The following is a 15,560-nucleotide window of genomic DNA, read 5'->3' as shown; positions in this document are numbered from 1 at the left end:
GCAGGTAGGCCTTGGAAGGGGTGTGTGTGTGTGTGTGTGTGTGTGTGTGTGTGTGTGTAGCTTAGTTTTAAAGCCTTTAATTTTTCCCCTCAATCTGAGAAAGAAGAGAGAATGCATTTTTTTTTTTCCAGCAAGCTTTTGCTCTCTGAGCCAGCTTAAACTTGAGGGAGGTGCTGTGTACTTATCTCAAAGCACTTGAGAGATGATGACGCATACTGTACTTTTCCAGAAACTTCTGGGCATGGGCAAACACCTCCCCTCCCCCCAACTTTCATGTCGCTCAAGATGATTGGTGATTAAAGAACATGGAACTTTGTGTAGGATTTTCAGACACTGCCAGATAAAATGTAGACGCCCTGGTAAGTTTGACATTTAGATAAACTATGAATAATTTTCTTTTTCACACAAGTATGTCTTAAATATTGCATGAGGGTCCTAGATTTTTTTTTTAATTTTCTAAATATGGCAATGCGACTTGTGAACAAGTAACTGGAGGTTTATGGTAAAAAGACCAACGGATGGGTTACTGTGTGCTGGGCATGGGGAGGGGAGAGTATGGCTTTCAGCACAGATGTTCTCTTGCTTTTGGTCTACACTGGTTTCCTTTATACACTGCTTTCATTAGTAGGACAAAAAGCATGGATTGGCATGTTTTGGGAAGCTCCAGAAAGAATTAAGACTTGAATTATTGAAATATCAAAGGTATCAAAGGTATCAAAGGTAGACTAGGTATGGGATGGTATTCTGCTGCTGTGAGGATATAAACTAAGGTGTAGATCCAGAGGCATGTTTTTATTCAATGGAGGAAGGAGTTAGGAAAAAGCCTGTTTGTGGAGTATAGACCAGACTCTGGGCTAGGGGATTCATGGTGGCTTTGAAGAAGGGAACCCTGAAGGCTGTTGCATGCTGCAGCCTTAAGGACGTGGATTTCATTTGCGATGCCATTGAAAAGAAGTCCTGGGGGTTTTGAGTGGTAAATCAGCCCTATGTCAGCAATCAGAGTAAGTTTTTAAAGATAGAGCCATTTTAAGACATTGATCTGGAATTTTTGAGTCTCTAGAGTGAGGTTCACTGATAATTTTTTCTTTCTCTAGGGAGGAAGCATAGCAATATCTCAGTTCCCTGGGAAAATAACTTAATAGTGAGACATTGTGGTTAAAACAATTTGGTAATTGTTTTACCCACTTAAAATTACCTATGATGATCACTTACCATGATCATCAGGGTAATACTGGTGGGAGGAGGCTGCAAGCCAGGACTTCTGCTCACATAGGTCTCTCTCTCTCCATACGTGTGTGTTGTGTGTACACATTGTATGCATGTATGTGTTATATGTGTCTGTAGTACATGCATGTTATTTGCATGTATGTGTTATATATGTATGTTATTTGTGTGTATCTGTTTAAATGCGCATTGCATGTGTGTCTGTATATAGTAAATGTGTTGAATCTCTTCATGTGTGTTATGTTTGTATATTGCATATATGTCTCTCTGTGTTGAGCATATGTGTTGTTTGTCTGTGTCAATACACATACTGTGCATGTATTTGTCTGTACATCTTTGTGCATGTACATGTTATGCATGTGTGTTGTATGTATAACTACATGCATGTGTGCTTTATATGTGTGTTGTGTATATATAAGTCTCTGTGTGCATGTGTGCTTCATGTGTATGTTATATGTGTAACTCTATGTGCATGTGTGCTTCATATGTGTGCTGTATAAATATCTGTGTATGTATATTTTGTGGGTGTATTTTTTTATGTCTCCTCGTGTGTTATGTGTTGTATATCTGTGTATATCATGCATGCATGCTATATATATGAGTCTTTGTGTGTATCATATGTATGTTGTGGATGTGTATTTGTATGTCTGCATTTATGTATGTGTGTTGTGGGTATGTGTTTGTATGTCTGTGTGTATGTATATGTTGTGTATATCTCTGTTTATAAATATGTATCCATACATGTCCTGAGAGAAATAATTACTAGGTTTCTACAGCTTTGGATATAAAGTTTCCTCATTTGAGATGAGTGGCCCATGCATACCTGGGTGGCTTGGTACAATGAACATTCGAACTTGAACTTTTTAAGGGGTTCATGAGGAGAAATTATATAGTCAGTGGACAGGGCTTGAGATGCTCGCTGGAAGGGAAAATACTTCATAGCTAAAAAATGTTTTCTGCACTTGTAGTCAAGAGTTAGTTAAGCTCGGGGGAAGAGGAAGATGCCAGAATAAGACACACCAATATCATTTCTGGTCTGGTCCATAAAGGGTCTAAAGCTAGCTATCTTTAGTAGCAGGTACAGATTCAACTGACCTGTGGGATGAGTAGCCTTTCATCTTGCCCTCAGTGTTTCCCAAGGATGGACTGAAGGAGTAGAAATTGTGTGGACTAAGCTAAGCATTATCTACTTTATTAGAGTTAAAAGACTGGGCAGGGACAGATGTGCCTAAGATGTATGATGTAGAAGCACGAGTGTTTATGGAAGTTTAAACAGAGATGGCAGACTTGTGCCTATTGGCGCACTGAGCCAAGGGGATGCTAGCAAGGACCTGTGAGAAGGGAGCATGACACCTTGGACCCCCACAACCCTGACAGCTATTCTCCTTCAGTTCTGTCTATGTCTGTGAAAGCATTTTCCAAAGTGAGCTTCTGCTGAAGCAGAATGCCTTCTTTCCCCCTGTGCTAGTGTTCTATATGAGGAGGCATGAAAGTGGCCTCGCAAGTCGTACTCTGGCTGGGAAAAGAAGTGCCTGTTTCTTAACATGGGAGCTGACACTAGAGGCTAAACAGGAGACACCCTGGTGGCTGAGAAATGTCCCAAACTGAACTCCGGAGAGTCAGCATCTGCACGTAATTACTTAGGGTGCATAATTCTCTTATGGGTGCTCACTTAGTAAAGCATTTACATTTACATTCACAGCTCATTAGGCGGCTTGTGGATTTGATTTGAACATTTTAAGTGGGATTGTTTTTAATCTTTGGAGGCACTATAAACCCACAGTCACGCTCAACTGCTGCCAACATTTGGAAGGAAAAGAAAATGTTAAAACTAGTTTGTTTTGCCTCCTGGGAGGAGTTTTATAAAGTAGGGAAGTAGAAGTGACCACGGATAATCCAAGTGGGTCATTCATCTTATTTTCTTCATTTGGGAACCCAAGGCTTCTGCAATTATCAGGGTCAAAAGTCAAGTGACTTGTGATGTTGACGGGAAGAGAGCAACATTAAACGTGACTTTGGAGTTGTTATAAAAAAGAAAATCATAAAATGACAGAACTTTCCAACAGATGTTTAATTTTAAATAGTAAACACTGCAGACTTGCCGGAGACTGTCAATGGGTTGAGAAACCAATTCCATTTCTTCCCTTGGGCTCTCGCAACCATTGTGATGAGAACTGCTGGTCTTTAGCGAGGCAGTCACCACACACAGTGCGCCATCTAAACTGAAGTTTTCTTTCTTTAGGAAACAGAGACATTTGCAGTTTAGTCATGGTGCCAGGTGCTTCATAATTGTGTGCTTTGGGACCTGAGTTCAATGTCTGTAGTCTGTCTATCTTCCTTCCTTCCTTCCTTCCTTCCTTCCTTCCTTCCTTCCTTCCTTCCTTCCTTTTTTCCTTCCTTCTTTCTTCCCTCCCTTTCTGCCTCCCTCCCTCCCACCTTTCTTTCTTTCTTTCTTTCTTTCTTTCCTTCCTTCCTTCCTTCCTTCCTTCCTTCTTTCTTTCTTTCTTTCTTTCTTTCTTTCTTTCTTTCTTTCTTTCCTTCTTATAGGAAAACTATACAGTAAGAGACATGTGACAGAGGAGCCACACCTCACGAAGGCAGACTCCCATCTGATCTCAAATCTACGTGCTCTTTTCCTTGATCTTGATACTTGGGTGTAGGTCTGGTAGAATGAGCCACACGTGGAGCAGGTGCAAGGGATGATCTGTTTTTCCATAGTGGAGATGGCTGAACATTCCCTTGCCACTTGAGAAATGGCTAATGGATTAGTGTTGGGATAAGGACACAGTTGGCGTGGGGCCAACTTCCTACAGATTCATACCTAAAAACCTGTGCTTTTCTGGCTCAGGGAGGTTTCCTGAGATAATGAAGCCAGGTATAGTGCTGCAGGCATGCCACACCCTAACTGGGGAAACTGAGGCTGGAGGATCCTGAGTTTAAGGACAGCCTGGGTTGTATGGAGAGGTTGAGGACATCTTGGGCTACAATTGAGACCTGCCTTCATCCAAGCTGACCCTCTGGTGCTACATTTATCTCTGTTGGTCTCATGCCCCACCCCCACCCTGGCTCCATATCTGTTTTTTTTTCCCCCCAGGTCTATGAGCTGTCCCACCGAGTTCCTCCCATCAGCTCTGGCAATCCCTCCACGCCCTGCAGGAGCAGTGATTGAGTAAGCACATTATGAGAGACTCAGTGAACCTAAGCCCTGGTGCTTTCCCAAGATCCCACTTGGTAGTCCATACTGTGACTTGACTGTATCAATCATAATGTGTCTCCCCCATTGAAAAGCAGCTATTTCAATAAAGGACACAATGTGGGGTCAGAGACCCTACCTTTCAGGTGGAAATGTAAAGATGGAATTCTTATTTCACTCAGGTTCTCACTTGTAGAAATCAACCATTAAGTCACAAAAGAAACAAGAGAAGAGGAGATGGATTGCATTTGTCTCTAATTAGCATCGGGAGGCAGAAGACCCAGATCCATGCTGTGGCTTTAATGTGTGTAGTACAACCAATTTAAGCTTATCCTTGACTAATGTACAAACAAATGACACTCAGAGTATGATTATTTTATTTGGCTTTGACAATTATTGGGGGTAACCCCTAATCAATTGCTCTTCTAATTGCTGGCCTAGTACCTCCCCAGTGGTGTACCCCAGATACTAGCAGTTTCTTCTGGCCATGTATTCATGGTCCATCTCCTCTCATGACGGCTTCCTCCTCTCCTCTCATTCTTCCTCCTCCTGGTCTTTCCTCATTCCCCTCTCTTCTCTATACTCAATCAGGTAACTCAAAAGCCACCTACCTCTAATCCCTCTAGTAATTGGCTATAGCCAATTTTATTTAACCAATAGTTTTAAGCCAAGGAAGAAGGTTTGCACAACAAAATCTTATAAATGTGAGAATTCACTTGCAGGCCTAAACCTTCAGGTATAGAATTTCCCATTACAGTATACAGCGACAGACCCCACAAATGTGTACGAGTCACGTGATCTCTTTAAGCTTGACTTTACTTATTTGTTGTTTTTTCCTTGTAACATAACAACATTTATTCCCCTCAGGATAAAACAGTTGATCTGTTCCACAGCAGCCTCCTTTAGGACACATGGCAAAATAAGATGGGGTTCCACTGCAGGCCAGATCACCAGTGTTTTTCTACACTTGTAGGAGTGGAAAGTGCCCTGGCCATGCAGAACAGTGGCAACATTACTCTGAATGAACAACAATCAGGTCCCTTTTGGTATAAGAGCAATCTGTGTAATGGGGGCATGTAATGATGATCTATAAGCCATGGAAGAGAATTGGGGAAGTAGAAGGGAATAAACCTAAGTACCAGAGGGACAGGCTGGACTCCAAGGAAGCAATAAGCATGGGTCAGTAGAAACCAGCTTCAGGCAGGAAAAAACAAATCTTTACTCCTCCTTCTTGTCTGAGGGACCACGTACTGATGCCTGCAGCATGGCATGCTCTTCTAGCAGGTGGTCGTATTCTTTGGTAAGGCCCTCAGACTGCTTCTGCATAATGAGAGCCTCGTTTCCAGCTTTCTCGGGTTTTTTCTTGGTGCTGGCCAGCTCATCTTTTAGCTTCCTCAGGTCATCCTTCAGGCTCTTGTCCTCTAGCTTCATCTCAGTACTCCCAACATCCAACTTGTCTCCATCCTCAGCAGCTCCCTTCTTTAGCTGATCATTCTCCTCCTCCATGTATTTCTTGGCTGCCTCGCTGGCACTTTCTGCCTGCTTTTTAAAGGCTTCATTGGAGGCCAGCAGTGTGGCCTGCAGGGAGATGAGAGTCACCAGGCGTCTAAGCAGGAAGGACATTAGCAAGGAAAAGCCAGCAATATAGATTCCTCTGAGCACGGAAAAGCTTCATGTGGAAGTGCTCCATGGCACCTGGATTGCTCTGGAGGTTCACCTTTTCTGTCACATCATCATATTTCCGGATCTCACATACAGCATCAGTGACCAACAGCACAAGAATGACGATGAGAACCACAAAGAAAGTGTTGCCATAGGTCATTACCAACTCAACCAGCTGGGATTTAAAAATCTTCTGCCATCTTTTGGGAGAAATGAAGGCAATGTACAGAAGCAACACAGCAAAGACTTCTGTGTAGAGGAAGGCGGCAACAGCAGTCTACTGCAGACTCATCCTGTGACTTAATGGCTTCCAACAGAGGGATGGGAGCTTGTTTCCGAGTTTCAACCCACGCGCACGCCCCGACGAAACTCTACTTATTTGTTAAATCAGTGTCACAACTGAGTTTCCTCTCCTAGAGGGTGACTTGGGTTGGGGGGGGGGCAGATATCATAAGGACTGTGTGGAAATTACCTTAAGAAAGTTCTTCTCGACTGAAGGAAAGGTGGTCCAATGACTGGCCCAATTTGGGATCCATCTCATGACATACCAAAGCCTGACACTACTATGCCATGATGTGCTTACAGAGGAGAGCCTGGCATGAGTGTCCTCAGAGAGACTCTACCAACAGCTGAGACAGAAGCAGATACTTACACTCAACCATTGGACTGAAGTAGGGGAACCCTATGGTTGAATTAGGGGAAGAATTGAAAAAGCTGAAAGAGGAAGACCAGCAGTGTCAACTAACCCAGAACCCAGGAAGCTCCCAGGAAGAGATTGAGCCACCAACCAGGAGCATACACTGGCCAGTCCAAGGCCCCTGGCACACATGTAGCAGAGGTCTACCTTGTCTGGCCTCGGTGGGAAAAGGTGTTCTAAATCCTCCAGAGCCTTGAGGCCCCAGGGAAGGGGCAGTCCTGGTGGTAGTGGGGAGCACCCTCTAGGAGACAAGGGGGAGGAGGAATGGAGTAAGGAACTGTGGGGTGGGTCGGGGGGAGCAGTGACTGGAATGTAAATAATTAAAATTGTTTAAATAAAAAAATTGGTATACAAAAAAAAAGGTTCTTCTCAAGTTCAGAGTAACTCTTTCAATGGCTAGCTCCAACTCCCCTATTCCTAGGAATGGGCTCTACCTATTCCTAGGGCTCCACCCATTCCTAGGGCTCCACAGGAAGATGCCACCATCTTCCTGTGACGCAACAACTACTTGCTCATAAAGGGTTGGATCTATGGTGAATGCTTGACCCAAAGCCACTTAGAATTCTTGTCTTGGAATTGTCTTTTCTTTGAGATAGATTGGCACTATGGCCCTCTGGCTGGAACTTTCTATGGAACCAGCCTGGCCTCACAGAGTTCCCCTTCTCTCTGAGTCTCTTGGTGGTACCCAAGATCAAAGGCACATACCTCATCCTATCCAGCAAAGATTTATTTGTTTACTATTTAATGTCTATATGTATATACTTGATTGATATATGTGCACTGCATGTGTGCAAGGTACCTATGAAGGTCAGGAGAGAGTGTTGGCACCCTTGAGCTGGAGTTATAGGTGTTTGTGGACAGCCAGAGGTGAGTGCTATGAACCAAACCTGGGTCCTCTGCAAGAGCAGCAAGTGTTCTTAACCACTGAGTCATTGTGCCTAATTCTCTGCCCGAGAATTTTGGAGATGCCCCCTGGTCAGCCATCATTGTCTGAAGTGGTAACTAGAACTGACAATCGAGGACAGTCATCCTCTCCCATCCCTTTCCTCCATGGAGTTGTTACAAATACGGATGTGAGAAGTAGGAAAGCCATGCGTGAAAAGCAGCAGAACAAAAGTGATGTACTGCTGCTCTGTGGGCTCTGAGACCCTGCTGGATCATTGGGTCTTAAGGGTTCCGAGATAGTCTCATGTCCTTATAACAAACCCTTATCCATGCCAAAGCCAAGTCAAGTTTCTGCCTCTGATTTCAATCAGAGTATTAAAAGATATTTGTGGTGCATTTCCAACACCATGTTTTCCCCATAGGTATATGTACAGCCAGTGACCATGTTGGCCTCACAGATTTCCATCTTTTAAAATTAATAAGGAGTGGAGATCCTTTTTGGACAGTTTTGATCCAAATCCCAGAATCTCTATCATATCTTCTTATGGTCTGTTAAGACAACACATATTCCGGTCCCCAGCTGCTGTCTCCATGGTGACCAAAATTCCTCTATTTGTATTTGTCTGGCAAGGGCCACACCGCATGCACAGCTGCAGATGTGTGGTATGCAGAGCGAAGCGTGTGCAGGCGGTGTCAGAAGAGTCAGCAAGGCCACGGAGGCTGCTCTGTATCCCATGATCGAGTTCCATATCTGCCTGCTTTTGCTAGCGCAGCAGAGTGAGGTGCAGACAAGTCCTCACGAAAAATTAGCTGTAATTTAGGTAATATCGCCAATGCCCCGCCAGTCACTTGATTATGTGATTGAGAGGAGCATTTCCTTTGGAGATTTGCAATTTTCTGGTGCTATTGGCCTTATACAATTACATTTCCTGTCATTTATCAGATTGAGGGATACCAAGACAAACTTACTTCTCCTTACATTTGTCATATTACGAGGAGTCTATAGAGGCAGGTTTAGCCAATTGCTTTATAGCAGACGATGTTACTTCTTTTGTGGAGGGCACCGGACAGCTTTCCCTCCAAGGATCTCGCTTGGGCATATTCTGCATGGGGAACATTGTTTCTGCAATGATTTTTGAAGTTGAGATTTTTCTCCTTAATGAAAGCATTACCTTCTAAAAGGACTACAGAGTGAGCCCAGAATGGCCAAGGCAAGGGACTCCCTTCTCCTTCAGAACCAAGAGCAACAGTGCTAAAATGGACGTTTGAAAATACAGCAAGGTGATAATGTGAAGATGCTTAGGCTCTGACTTGCTCCATCATAATTTGGACCATGTAAAAGTCCTTTAAACAAAAGTGGCTTAAATATTTAAATTAGGAAGCAGGTAAAAGACCCCATGGTGCCCTGCATGCAATTTTCCCCTCCTGCTGGCCATTAGTTATGGTTTAGCGCATGCATGGGCTGACCTAGATTTTTCCTTTCCTCTGTAAAGATGGCATTAAAGAATAATTTAATCTCTAGCCCTTGGTGCTTTAATTGAGCCTTTCAAGTAGTTAGTAAGTAGCTGGTCCTTGCATCAAAAGCTTATGCTTGTCAAATGTAGCTTTATTTTTAAGGCTCTGGACCAAGCCTTCTGAATAGTATGACCAGGGGCTGGAGGAAGCCACATTCAGGCGAATGTAGGCACATCACAGCCTCTGTTGTATCCCTGGATACAATTAAAGCAACCTAGAGAGATCTGGAAACTTCTGGATCTCTGGCTATACCTCAGACTGATGAAATGAGAGCTATTTTGTCAGCAGCTTTAAAGTTCTCTGAACAGTCCAAGGCATCGCCTGCCCCGATGCCTCATTATAGGAAGAAAGTAGGAAGACTCCTGGAATCCAGCCTTGGAATGGATTCTAACACACATGCTCTCATGAGGCCTGGCTGCCATCATGGGTGAACAGCCTCAGAAATAGAGACAGACACCATTTGAACTCTGGTGAATCGGAGCAGCTGGCTGATCAGAGGTGTCTTTAATTTTGAGATTGCTGTTGCTTTTTAAGACAGATGCAAAGAGAGCACAGCCTCTAGGGGTTGCTCGGTTTCCCAGCCCTGACCAGTATCCAGGAAGGGAGCTCAGTACAGCAACCCCTATTCTTTCCCTAGAATCACCAAATCATCTCTCTTAGCATTTAAGGATGTGCCATCTGGGTTGATCTTATTCACATATTTGCCTAGCAATTGTTTAATTCTTTCTAGAATGAAAGTTTTGTAAAGGCAAGCCTACCTAGAGTGGGACCTGACACGCAGTAGGTGCTCAACTGAGAACAGGAACCAACACACAGTAGTTGCCTCAACTGATGTTTGTTGAGTGAATCAAAAAAACGATTTAGGGTACATTCCTTAACATTAGTGTTGTTTCCACGTAGATGATTCATCATCATATATTTCCTTAGCTATGAATAGGATTCTGTCCTGCCCACTCAGTCAGTAAGAGGACTTGAAGACTGGCTTTCAGAATAGACAGGCGTGCTAACTAAGCCAGCTCCTTAATTCTCTCAGGCCCACACGGAATCTGTTCAGGTCTGGGTCTCAGGGGTCAGCATGTACCTTAGGAGCCAACTGCACCCCCACTGGCTCTGAGGTTGGCAGTTTGCTTGGGGAGTTATGAGTCAACAGGGACAAACATCTGCACATAAAGGTGGGGAGGAGACTAGGGCTCCAGCTGTGTTTATAGAAACGGTTGGGATAAGAAAATTCAAGAGCTCTCTAAGAAGCTCTCTGTGATTCGACACTGAAGGGCCTCTGTTGTAAGTCCTGTAGGAAATACCTGATCTTTAATTTACAGGAGCTGATTGCTTCTAGAAAGGCGTATGTATACACAACTTCTGAACAAGCTGTCACCCGAGACTTTGGTCCCACTAAATAATAGCACTTGCTTTCATTGTAATGTTACAGTAAAAGACTTTAGAATGGGAACGTTAAAGTATCTTGTTTTTGTAGGCACCTGTCGTGGTCACATAACATGTCGGGAGTCTGGAGGAGGTAGAGGCAGGAAGGATGAAGGAGGGGGGGTGTGTTCCTGGGCAGAGGCTGCCAAGCCTATTAATAGCATGTAAGGTGGGATCATGTCAAGCTGGCTCCTGGCTCCTGTGAGTAGCAATGGCCTGACTTGGAGGTTCTGTGGCATTTCTGGAGATGTCTGTAGTTACTGAGAGTCTGGTTATATCTCTTAGGAAGATGGATCTTCTGGTACTTCCTCCTGGGAGCTGGCACAGAAATGAAGGCTCTGGACCCTGTCAACTGTTGCTCCTGTGTATCCAGCATACGTGTTTCAAATTTCTACCAAGTCTAGGTGAGCCTGCCAGAAACTTAAGGGTTACTTATTAGCAGGTATTCACATCTCATATGCGATGGGTAGCTGGGAAGAGTTGAGAATTTTTGTTTGGGGGCTGGAGAGATGGCTCAGTGGTTAAGAGCACTGACTGCTCTTCCAGAGGTCCTGAGTTTAATTCCCAGCAACCACTTGGTAGCTCACAACTGTCTGTAATGGGATCTGATGCCCTCTTCTTGTGTCTGAAGACAGCTATAGTGTACTCAATATACATAAATAAGTAAATCATAAAAGAGGAATTTTGTTTGTTTTATTTTGTCGTTACTGGGGTAAGGACAAGGGGATTCCCCAATGTTCAAGAGACTATTTTGGATCCCTAAGACTACCTGAGTCTTAGGAATAAACATGAACTCTATACTGCCTCTGCTGGCAGGGCTGGGGGCACCCATTTCGAGAAGATGCTCATTCTTGTAGTTCTTTTTACTGAGGATATTTGAACTTTTCAGCTTCAGAGAACCATTATATGGAACTGGAAGAATCTAGTCCTGATGATTACTGTTGGGTGTGAAGATTGTACTATTTATCTTTCCTCTTGCCGTGATAAGATATCTCAGCAAAAGTAACTTGATGGAGGAAGAGATTATTTCAGTGTATGCTTAAAGGGTGTCTGGTCCATTGGGATGAGAAAGCCACAGCCTCAGGAGCAGTGAGGTGGCTGGTCACATTGTGTCTGCAGTCAGGAAACAGAGGGAGGTAAATAGTGATACTTAGCTTGATACCTCCCTATTGTCAGCCTGGGACCCTAAACCACGGAAAGGTAGAACCCGAATCTGGTGTCAAATCTTTCTACCTCAGTCTAATGTAGATGATTTGTCACAGGCATGACCACAGGCTTGTCTCCTAGCTCATCCTAAATCTTATCATGTTGACAAAGATGAAGCATAAAAAAATGGCTTTTTCTTTGACTATTTGTGTTCATTGTCTTGCTTGTTCCTTGACTATTTGAATTTATTGTATTGCTAGTTCCTCAACCTAAAACTGACCTGAATACATGTAGGTAATTAAAATGGTATAAAAGCAAAAATGAGGAGGGGGGATGGGATAGGGGAGTTCTAGGGAGAGGAAATGGGGAAAGGGGATGTCATCTGAAATGTAAATGAATAAGAAAAATTAAAAAAAAAGAATGCCATTTGAATAACCTGGATTCTCCCAGGATACAGAATCTCCTTAGCATTAATTCTTGTAAAAATTTAATATCATATTTAGAAACAAAATATAGAATATGAGATAATTTTTTAAAAAAAATGGATCCTTATGATTAATCTTGAATGTCAACTTGGTGGGGTTTAGAATCATAATGGAAACCAACCTTTGGGAATGACCTTCAGAGAGTTCCTAGATTGGGTTCTTTAGATGGGAAGACCCACCCAAAGTGGGCAGGACCATTCATTTCATGTTGTGGGTACTAGAATAATGAATGAATCAAGCAAACAACCAACCAGAAAATGAGCTGAGCTGCGTCATTCATTTTTCTTTGCTTCCTGACTGCAGGTACATTGTGAGCAGCTGCCTGAAGTCTGCTACCATGACAACATCTGCACAATGATGGACCAGTTACCATGATATCTGCACAGTGATGGACCATTACCATGACATCTGCACAGTGATGGACCGGATCCTCTAACCATGAGTCAAATTAATTTCTTCTGTTCTTAAATTGATTTTGTCAGCTATTTTCTCAATGAAAAAAAGTAACCAACACACTAGGTGCCACCCTAAACCTGAGGGTCCCTTCAAAGGGTCCCTTGTGAGTGCATTGAGTTTAAAGACTAAACACTCAGGTAGACATCTGGTTGGATAGCTCTGCCCAGGCAGGTTACGTCTCTTAGTCTCCTGGATTGTTCTAATAGAACTGATCTCAGGTTTGGACACCTGTGCTTATTGTACTTAAAATTAAATAGGGAAAAATGTTCTTTTTCCTCTTTCCCATTGCCTTTAGGCACTGTGCTATATTAAACTGTGATGTAGCTGCGAAACTTAAGCTCTGTACGGCGGCGCACTTCCGGAGCACTTCCGGCGCACTTCCGGTTTCCTCTATCTTTGCTTAGACAAAGGGAGATGACAAATGAAGATCTTAGGGGAAGCACATAATTACTGATATCTGCCCCCGGGGAACTCAATTGTCCTCTGCTCAACCTCTGGCCTCTTCATTTACACAGTAGACTTGTGTTCAACTCTTACTGAGTCGCAGTTACCATGCTAAACGCTGGGAGGTGCTCCTTGCCATCAAATAGTATGTAAAGGTGTAAGGGGTGCTCGTGGTGGAGCAGTTAAAAGTATTATTATCGTTGTTGTTTGGAATTGACCTTACAGACTAATGAATAGAGGAAGATTTTTATAATACTAGCTTTTCCTACATATATGGTCCCATTTTATCACTGTGTGGAGGTAGAGGGGAGACACCAAGAACTTTATTTACATATGATAGGAAGTGCCAAAACGGAATAAATGACTCCAGTTTATTTCACTGGAAAGAAGAGGAGAGCAGGCAGTCACATTCAGTCCCCCGAACTCTAGGGACCAGACTAGAGTTCTGTGGCCCAGGACTCAGCAGTAGTCACACCTAACCATGTTCACATACACACACACACACACACACACACACACACACACACACACACACATACATGCACACACAGCTAGCTGGTCATTCCTGAGGGTTGAGAGACATCATTAGATAGACATTCTAAACACTTGGTCACCCAGCACATCCAGGACCAAGGATGGCAGACCTAGGCTTTTATCCCCCGATGAGATGGCATCTTAGAGTCACAGCAAAGGGTTCTTCCAGGCCTCCCCCTGGCCACTTGGCCAGGTATTCGAGGGTCAAGGGTCACAAATGCAGACTTGAGAAATGCTGTCAGAGAGAATGGGTGTGTCTCTGAAGAAAACCCATCTTCCAGTGAGGCAGAAGTAATTACTTGTCCCTGCTAATTGAATTCTGAACTTTACAGTAGAGGCTCTGACTTAGGTGAATGTGACATGGGCTGAGTTAAAATTTCATCATAAAGAAGATAAAAAAATAAGCAGCATATGTCAGTACTTGGGTTGAATTTCTCATATCTGAAGCCAATTTTCACACCTTTGGTGGGTGTTGGCTTCATCTAGGTCCTTGGAATCATCTTGTGACCTTGCCTAACACAAAAGGGTCACATTACTATAAGGCAAGGATGCATTTCTGGGAGTTTTATTCTATTGGATTTTTCTTACCCCAAACTTCCCATTCTTAGTTTTGGATGATTATAATTAAAAATAAAAGTACCTTATTTGAGCACCAGCTTTAACAAAATTCATAGGTTGCTTGCTGTGTGTTAGGCACAGATTTAAAAAAGAACAGGCCAATTTCAAGCTTCAAAATTGCATTCTATAACACACAGTGATCTTACCATATTGGTAGATGGAGAACTTACAACTTTTCCCAGAGTCGCAGAGTTTAGAAAAGTGTCTGAGTGAGGATTGGGACCCAAGTACTCTGGTTCTCAAGTGCCCATACTAAGTCTTTTAGGGTACCATTCAGATTAGAGGTACTATGTGGCTTTACCTGCCAGGGCCCCATAATGTAGCAGATGGCATGGGCCATTGTGAACTCCATATGTATTTTGTCACACACACACACACACACACACACACACACACACACACACACACGATTAGATGGCATGTTCAAGGCCTGAGTTTGGCATCTCACTTTCTGGCCTGGCACATATATATATCCTACTGAAGATGTCCTTTAAGACATTGTCTTGGGGTTTCATTGCTGTGAAGAGACACTATGACCATGGAGACTTTTTATAAAGAACAACATTTAATTGGGGATAGCTCACAGTTCAGAGATTTGGTCCATTATTCTCATGGTGGGAAGCACGGTGGTTTGCAGCCAGACATGATGCTAGAGTAGAAGCCAGGAGTTCTGTGTCCTGATCAGCAGGCAGCAGGAAAAGACCGAGACATAGCAGGCATGGTATGAGCTTCTGAGACCTCAAAGCCCACCCCAGTGACACACTCCCTCTAATAATAATAAACCTTCCCTTCCTTAAGTTATTCCTGCCAGGCATTTTGTCACAAGAACAACGGGCAACTAGATATTGGCCATAGTGGAATTGTTATGAACTGGTTAGCACAAACCTTATGGTGAGAGTTAAGCATCAAGATATACCCTGCAAACAAAAGTCTGTCCATCTTTTCTTCCAGAGGAATTATCTTTTATGGTACTGTTAGCAAAATTTAAATATCATTTAAAAGATGAACATGGGTCAGGAAGTTTTACATAATGCTTGTTATTGCAGGAAGGGGGCCTCGGGTCTTCTGTTTCCTGTTTTCCTGTTGCTATGACAAATCACCAGAAGCAAAGCAAACTCAAAGAAGGAAAGGTTTATTTTGGCTCATCATTTCGGGGGGGGGGGTGCGATGGGGGGAGATCCACTATGGTGAGGAAGGCATGGTAGCTGGTGTTGAGACAGCTTGTTATATTGTATCAGGAGAGAGGACAGAGTGAGAACAACAGAGTAAGAGAGCAGGA

At 43.3% G+C, this 15,560-nt stretch overlaps 1 long non-coding RNA gene and 1 pseudogene across 33 annotated transcripts in view; one reads left to right on the top strand and one right to left on the bottom strand.

Moving 5' to 3' along the window:
- The first annotated feature begins 243 nt into the window (after positions 1-243).
- Positions 244-15,560, top strand: part of LOC143435157 (uncharacterized) — a 156,010-nt gene continuing 140,693 nt past the window's right edge. For 32 of the 33 annotated variants that reach the window (XR_013105198.1, XR_013105195.1, XR_013105194.1 and 29 more), the window contains exons 1-3: positions 244-359; positions 10,884-11,002; positions 12,533-15,411. This is a non-coding gene — a long non-coding RNA (uncharacterized LOC143435157). Of the gene's footprint in view, positions 360-4,318; positions 4,394-10,883; positions 11,003-12,532; positions 15,412-15,560 lie in introns of all 33 variants that reach the window. The other variant, XR_013105172.1, reaches the window with a different exon arrangement.
- LOC143435226 (B-cell receptor-associated protein 31 pseudogene) lies at positions 4,429-7,016 on the bottom strand (annotated as a pseudogene).

The sequence above is a fragment of the Arvicanthis niloticus genome, chromosome 20 (genome assembly GCF_011762505.2).
Source record: "Arvicanthis niloticus isolate mArvNil1 chromosome 20, mArvNil1.pat.X, whole genome shotgun sequence".
NCBI lineage: Eukaryota > Metazoa > Chordata > Mammalia > Rodentia > Muridae > Arvicanthis > Arvicanthis niloticus.
The sequence above is the reverse complement of the archived record's forward strand: the minus strand, read 5'-3'. Positions and strand labels throughout refer to the sequence as shown.